The 8,280-nt window shown below is 33.0% G+C and overlaps 1 pseudogene; it reads left to right on the top strand.

Moving 5' to 3' along the window:
• The first annotated feature begins 462 nt into the window (after nt 1–462).
• On the top strand, nt 463–1,391 carry LOC138163354 (olfactory receptor 10AG1-like; annotated as a pseudogene).
• Nucleotides 1,392–8,280: the final 6,889 nt, after the last annotated feature.

Here is an 8,280-nt window from a genome sequence, read left to right as displayed (position 1 = left end):
AGTAAGCAACATTATTTAATCCTCAGTGTCTGTCAGAAAATCTTAAACTGAGAGGATTTTTAGATGGGAGCAATCTTATGCAGAAAACCTAGAATATTAGCATTCGGAAGGATCTATAGACATAAAACATCAAATTGTGAGGTAGGAAAAAATTGCATTGCAGCTTCAAAGAGAAAATTAAAAGATTAAGGACATTAGAACACATGCCATAAAATATCAGGTTTAGAATGAACACGATATAAAAACAGTGTAAAACAAAGCATGGCAAAGCTAAAAATAGCAAAATATACTTTAGCCGTGTTTGTAGGATATTAAAACATAAAATTCAGGGTACTCAGAGATCATAATATGCCATCTTTGTTTTTACAGAAAAAAAATAAAAAGGAAATTGCAAATCAAGGGAGATGATGCAACTTTGCTGTCCCATATCAACATTACTACAGATGAATTACAAAGAAAATAATGGTAGGAACAAATCTTACTACTGTAGTGGAATTCCTTCTCCTTGGACTTTCTGACCTTCCTAATTTCCAAGGTTTTTTGTTTGTCATTTTCTTAATCATCTACATGACTATCCTGATAGGAAATGGTCTCATCGTTCTAGTAACCAAATTTTCTAGAACTCTCCACACACCCATGTATTTTTTCCTTGGGAACTTTTCTTTCTTGGAAATCTGTTACACATCAGTCACTCTCCCAAATATGCTGACCAATCTCTGGACCCATGACAGATGTATTTCCTTTTTGGCTTGTGCTGTGCAACTTTGTTTCCTCCTTATTCTTGGAGGCACTGAGTGCTTACTCCTGGCTGTGATGGCTTATGACCGATATGTGGCCATCTGTAAACCTCTCTACTACCCTCTCATTATGAACCATCAGCTTTGTGTACAGCTTGTGATTGGTTCCTGGATCACTGGAATCCCAATAATGATTGGGCAGACATATCAGGTTTTTTCTCTGCCTTTCTGTGATTCTAATAAACTTAATCATGTTTTCTGTGACATCCCACCATTATTAAAGTTGGCATGTTCAGATACCTCTGTGATAGAGCTCTCTGTCTACGTTGTTGCAGCACTGTTCGTCATGATACCCTTTATATTAATTATGAGATCTTATGTCAAATCATTACTACCATCCTGAAGCTGCCATCATATACGGGAAAATATAAAGCCTTCTCAACTTGCTCTTCTCATCTTGTAGTTGTCATTTTATTCTTTGGGTCTGCAACCATTACATATTCAAGGCCCAAATCAAACAACTCAGGAGAAACTGATAAAATACTCTCTCTTTTCTATACCATTGTAACCCCAATGTTTAATCCTCTTATATATAGCCTGAGAAATAAAGATGTCATTGAGGCACTGAAACAATTATTACAAATAAGATGGTAAAATAATTTTTAATGTGAAATTTTACTTCATCATGGGCTCCACCTAAATTCTTATTGAAATCCCCTTTTTGCTTCTACATCATGAGCTTGAAAAGTTGTTCATTTTATACTAACCACAGAAGGATGATTATTTATATTTTGCCTCATGTGAGAGGGTAGCTAGGTGGCTCTGTGGATAGAGATGGCCCTCTGCCCAAAAAGAATTAATAGAAGAACTTTGAAAAGACTTTACAAATCAAATGAGAGAGATTGCAAAAGAAACTTAAAAAAAACATCCAAGAAAGACAAAGTTATGAAAAGTAGACCAAATACAAAAGGAGATTCAGAATCTTAAGGAAGCAGTAGCTGTGGGTGAGGAGGGAAGAAGGGAATGAATCTGGAAATCAAAGTTTTAAAAAGAAATGTTATAAAATGTTTTTTTTACATGCAATTGGGAAATAAAATATACAGGCACTGGAATACAGAAATCCATCTTGCCCTACTAGAAAGTTAAGGGGGAGGATGGGGAAGGGTTATTCTGTAGGCTCACTATTTTGCAGTGGGAGGTAGGGGAAATATGGGAACAAAATTTGTAACTCAAAATCTTGTGGGAATGAATGTGAAAACTAAAAATGAAAAAAATCTAATCTTAAGGAAGAAAATGACTACTTAAACATCAAAACTAGGCAAGGGGAAGCCAGCAAACTTATGAGATCAAGAAATAATGAAATACAACAAAATGAAAAAATAGAACTGAATGTGAAATATTTCATAAGAAAAACAACTGATCTGGAGAATAGATCAAGAAGAGAAAATATAGAAAACAAATTAAACTACCTAAAAGCTATGATTTGAAAAAAAAATATCTTGAGGCAAGAATACAAGAAATAATTAAAGAAAATTGTCCAGAAACATTATATGGCAAAGTAGAAATAGAAAAAAAAAACAAACAATCACCACCTGAAAGAGATCCTATGAGGAAAACCGATAGGAATATTACTATTTAATTCAGTAACCCCCTCCTCAAGGATAAAATATTACAAGCAACAGGAAAAAAAATTACCCATGGCAGTACCTCAATAATAATCACGTAAGATCTAGCAGTGGTGATAATAAAAGGCTGCTAGTCTTGGAAAACTATATATCCAGAGCAAAAGAATTGGCCTTCTGATTGAAAATATCATGCCAAGCTTAAAACTAAGCATAATTCTGAATGAAAAAAAAAGGATATTTAAAGAATTCCCAGACTTTCAGGATATTAAAAAAGGATGGAATTTAACAGATAATTTGACATAGAAGAGCCAAGAGAAACAAGAACATACCAAAAACTAATTACAATGAACTCAATAAGGGCAATGGGTTTACCTTTTAAGTATGTAAAATATATAACAAATTTCTAAGATTGTTATTAGTAATTGGATTGTTCATAAGAAAGAATGGGGTACATCTGAGCATGATATGACTTGTAGAAGTAAAACTGCTCAGGAACAGCTAAAAATACTAATTATACAAATGTGGTGCAGAGAAAGATCTGATACAAAGCAATTAGATGGGGGAGAAGGGCTGTTAGTTCTGGAAACCTACTTTCTTTGGGAATGGGGTCAAGAGGTAACAATACATATACATCTAGAATAGAATAAAATCTTCAAAATTTAGAAAGAAATAAAATGCTAAGGGCATAGATAAGGGGGAGAGGATAAGAGAGGTATCTTTAGAAGGGGAGGTTGAGGAAATAGGTTAAATGGAGATATATAAGGGATTTTAGATTAATAAGAATGAGAATATAAGGTTAGGATCCTTGGGAGGATATAGATAGATGCTTAATTGTAGGCTGGGTGGGGAGAAGGATGAAGAGGTTGAAAAAAAAGTAGACAGCAGAGAACGATAGAAAAACTCAAAATAAGAAAAAAAAGATAGAACTCAACCCAATGTGTAGTATTTCTTATATAGGCTTTCTTAAAATGGAAATTTATTGCTATATATTTTGAATTTTCTCATGTTCTGCTATCCACCTGATATTTTTTCTTTTCTTATTTTATATTTAAGTTTTATTGCTCAAGTTTCATTTTTATTTTTACATTATATATGTTTTCATACTTAAATCTAAAATTGAAAAAATCTAAATTTAAATCTTATAAAAGATTTTTTTAATGTGAATCTATAGCATCTGATTACAAATCCTGTTTCAGGCATTTACTAGCTGTATGAACCTGGGCAAGTCACTTAACCCTATTTGCCTGAGTTCCTTATTTATAAAATGAACTGGAAAAGGAAATGATGAGCCAGTCCTCTATCTTTGCTTAGAAAACATCCAAAATGGGGTCCCAGAGAGTCATACATGACTGAAATGATTTAACCAAAAATAGCAGAATGTCTCATGTATACATGTGTCCATCTATTATGGATGTATTTGTGTGTTTTGTATCCTATATTTATACTTATGTGCATTTTAAGTGCTCTCAGAAGATAATAATTCATAACTAATTTTTCTTTCACAACTGTTTTCCTCCTTGAAATAAAGCCAATTAATCCATTCATTTGTGTAATCCAATCTCAGACAATGTAGTAAAAATGGGTAAATTTGAGAGATTCTAGGTAAAAGATCAGACAATAGTCTATATGATAAGCACTGAGGATACAAATAAAAAAAGAAAGACAGCAGCAAAGACTGCCACCAAAAAACTTACTTAAAGGGAGAAGACATAAAGAACACATAAAGAATCTGAAAAGGAAGGAGAGGCACAGTTTTTGTGTAATTAAAACCAAACAACAGCTGATGGAAAATGAAGTCAACTGGAAAACTTCTGAACTTTTTCAAAAGGCAAGTTTATGAGTTTATTGCTTTCCATTTCTGTCCCTCATTTAGTGTCAACTGAGACAAGTGCCTAGAATTTCTTCCTTATATTAACAAATTTACACTAAAAATTTGAGGAATTGTCTTTAATTTTCTTTTCTTTAATTTATGCATTTATTTTTAGTTTTTAACATTCATTCCCACAAAATTTTGAGTTACAATATTTTTTAATTTTCAAAAATACTTGTCAAAGAACTCTTTTATAATATAGATGACATAGTATAGTATAGTTATACAGAAAAAAAGAGTTAAGATAACATTCTGACAGGAAATACCTGTGATTAAATCGATAATATTCTAAATTTGTACTCTTTTATATGTCTAATGATAAATAGGAAGTTTGTTCAATCATCTGTCCTCTGGAATTAAGATTGATCAAAATATTTAATCTGAGATGATATGTCTTGTATTATTTCTTTCATTTAAGTTGTAATTATGTATTTTGTTATTTAATTTAAAGATTTTTTTTTCATTCTATTTATACTCTCCTTGGGTCATGTGTCCAGAAGATCCAGTAGTTAATTTTCTATGTCAAATAGCATTCATAATAAAATTCTATCTTTTTTCAATATTTTCAAATTGTTTCAGGAATTCTTAGAATATTTCACAACCACACCATCACTATATTAGTATGTCCTTTTAAAACTTAGTCTGCAAAGAGGGAGAGCAAGTGAATTTATCTGCAAGGTAGTTTATCATTATTAGCAAAATATTAATTTATGAAAGCAAGAAATTAAAAGTACCTCAAGAACCATAAAGATTAATATATGTAGGACAAGCAATTCATTTTACAGTATACTGTATAACATTTATTTGAAAATATGACTTACTAAATAAATGAAGATCATTATTATTTCTGCTGTATTTTTTTTCTCCAGGATATGAAACACAATTTTCATCAACCAATAATAATATTCATATTCTTCACTCTCTTAGTTATATTCACTGATTATCCTCAATATTTTCAGTGTCCTTCTAAAAATATGGTGATCAGAAATTGTAAAATGTAACAGATTGATCATGATCACTGTAAAGTACAAAGACTTCACACAATAGTCCTATGTTATATGCTCCCCTCAACAAAACTTATGTATTAAAACCTATATTTTAGGGAACCCAAAACAAATACTGGGTGGAATTTCAATATTTTTTTACCACCCTTCAGTTTTATTGGCCAGTCCCTGAGATCAACATGATCACTTCAATAAGCTTTTTAGGTTAGACATTTTCTAGCTTCATTAGACTTGGTTCAAACAATAAATTTGCAATTAACTGAGTGAGTATAGTTTAATGATTTTTTGTCTAACTTCATTTACGTTAAGAGAAAAGGTAGTAGATGGTGGGAATAATCAAAGACTGAAGCTTTGTTATTACTAGATTTGCAACAGATTAAAGTAGCAAGAAATTCAAGGGAAGAGGGCAGTGTAGAGTTAAATTGGTTCACTAAAGGGTCATTATAGGTAAGGGGGAGAGATAGCAGCAATGGCAGGGGTATAAGCTAGGAAAATAAAATCTGAGAAAGGACTAACATGTTGAGAGTTTAGAGACAATGGTGTATATAAAGTGCATATATATATACATATAGAGACATAGTTATAGATAAATAGATGCATAAAGGCATCTATATGTAGATATATAGATATTGGGGGGGTGTAATAACAGGGAACAGGAAAATGAAAACTATTTGTGGTCAGATAAAGGAATTTCAGAATTCATAAATATTGAAGTGGAATGTTTGTTCATAATGGTAAGATAAAGGGTCTAACCATCTCTATGTAGAACTTTGGTGTGGTGAAGTAGTAAATCATAGGGAATTAATTTATTTCAAATGATAGTGTTTCATGCATTGGTCCATGGGAAAGATATTTTGGTGTGGCAAATAATTATTACAAATACATTTCTTGAGGGGTGGAGGCTAAATGACTAAGAAAAGCCAGGGAATCACCAAGTTCTCCAAAATTCCCCTCCAAGCAATATTAAATGATGCCTAAAAAGAAATTCTGGCATTGCAGAACCCATAAAAGGATGGAGTGAAACAGTTTCCCAGCACAAGACAACTTAGAAGATTAGTAGGAAAGGTCTGCCTTACTGGGGTGAAAGTATAGGACAGTCTAATACAGGCTGTGCTGGCTCAGACCATACCTCAGCAAATCAGCTGCAGGTCTTGGTGAGGGAAAGGGGGATGATTGAATGCATGGCTTCAGCAGTAGTTTTGGAGCTCTTAGCCCACAGTTGGTAAGATGATCTGACAAATGGTCAAGAGGAGATTACAGGAGTCAATTTGCTGGCACTGGTGGCAGGACTCTATTGCATTACCCACATGTGAATCTGGGCTGCAGTCCTGGGTCTCAACCATAGGACAAGGAGGATCACTCTAGCAACCCCATCTTTTGTGAACATCCCCCATCTCTCCCCATCATAGGAGAGTTGCCTAGGAAACCTGCCAACCAAGCTCAGGCAGCAAACCTGCCAAGTAAAAACCTTCCTGAGACTGCTACTTGTAGCCCATAGTCACCCCACCCCCACCCCGCCCCTTCTATTCAGTTTTTGAAATTGATTTGGGAACTTTCCATTTGGGCAACAAACTGATCCCTAGACAACAATTGTTAAGCAATGCTACGCTTTGGCTTCTGTATTTTCCCTGCTTGTTCACCTTGGTGACAATTATGTTGTGGTTTTTGTCTATATAAACCCTGAGATGCATAAGCTCAAGATTGCCTGATTTGGGTACATGACCCCCGGCAGTCCCTGGGTTAATTATGCTCCACAAATAAATTACATTTAAATAATGAATGGTCTCACTCATTGTCATTCACATTACAACAGCACAAGAACACCAGATCTTGTGGCCTCAGGGGAGCAGGAACAATTGTCACAGTTCCAGGGTACAAAAGAGTGCTTGTGGTTACTCACAGACCAGAACACAGTCCAGGAGAATAGTAAAAACACCACTCCTTAGATCATCCAATCTTGGGGAAAAAAAACAAACTACAAACTTACAGATGTCAATAATTAGCTCTGAAAGCAGCTGCACAAAAAAAAAAAAAACTTGAAGATTGGTACAGTGACCTCTCCACCTTGGAAGCAGAGGCCCATTTTAGCAAATAGTTAAAAGTCAATAAATAGGGTAGAAAAATGAGCAGACAATAAAAAAATATCTTGATTGGAAAAAGTTGCTATGAAAATGGGGAAGATATAAATAAAAATTCAGAAAAAGAAAACAAAATAAAAAATGCTACATACAAGAAGACAACAAATCAAAATTGCTTCATCCAAAGTCTCAAAGAAAAATGTGAATTGTTCTCAAACTTTGGAAGAGCTCAAAAAGGATTTTAAAAATCAAAAAGAGAGGTAGAGGAAAAATTGGGAAAAGAAATGAGAGTAATGAAAGAAAATCATGAAAAAAAAGATTTAACAGCTTGATAAAGGAGGCACAAAAATAATGAAGGAAATAATACCTTAAAAAACAAAAAATGAAAATTTGGAAAAAACACAAAAACATCACTAATGAGAATTATTCAAAATGTAAAATTTACCAAGTGGAAAAGGAGGTACAAAAACTCACTGATGAAATAATTCCTTAAAAATTAGAAATGGACAAGTGGAAGCTAATAATTCCAGGAGACATAACAAATCAAAACAAAACAATAAAATAAAATGAGAAGAATGTAGAAAAAATAGAATATGTGACACATCTCACAGAAAAAAAAACTCACTTGAAAATTAGATTGGTGAGAGATCTTCCAAAATTATTGGACTATCTGAAAATAATGATGATATGAGGAGCTATAGAACATCTTTCAAGAACTTATCAAAGAAAACTGCCCTTACATTCTAGAACTAAAGAGTATAATGAAAAACAATTCATATTTCATGGAGCCACAGTCAGGATAACACAAGTTTTAGCAGATTCTATCTTAAAGGATTACATGATTTGGAACATGATATTCCAGAGGGCAAATGCAGTAGGATTACAACCAAGAATTACTACCCAGTAAACATAAATAAATAAATATATATATATATATATATATATATATATATATATATATATATA

Source organism: Petaurus breviceps, unplaced genomic scaffold (genome assembly GCF_028583685.1).
Source record: "Petaurus breviceps papuanus isolate PSGF00001 unplaced genomic scaffold, PetGlider_PUasm1.0 188, whole genome shotgun sequence".
Classification (NCBI taxonomy): Eukaryota; Metazoa; Chordata; class Mammalia; order Diprotodontia; family Petauridae; genus Petaurus; species Petaurus breviceps.
Note: the sequence above shows the minus strand (reverse complement) of the source record. Positions and strands in the feature narration are given on the sequence as shown.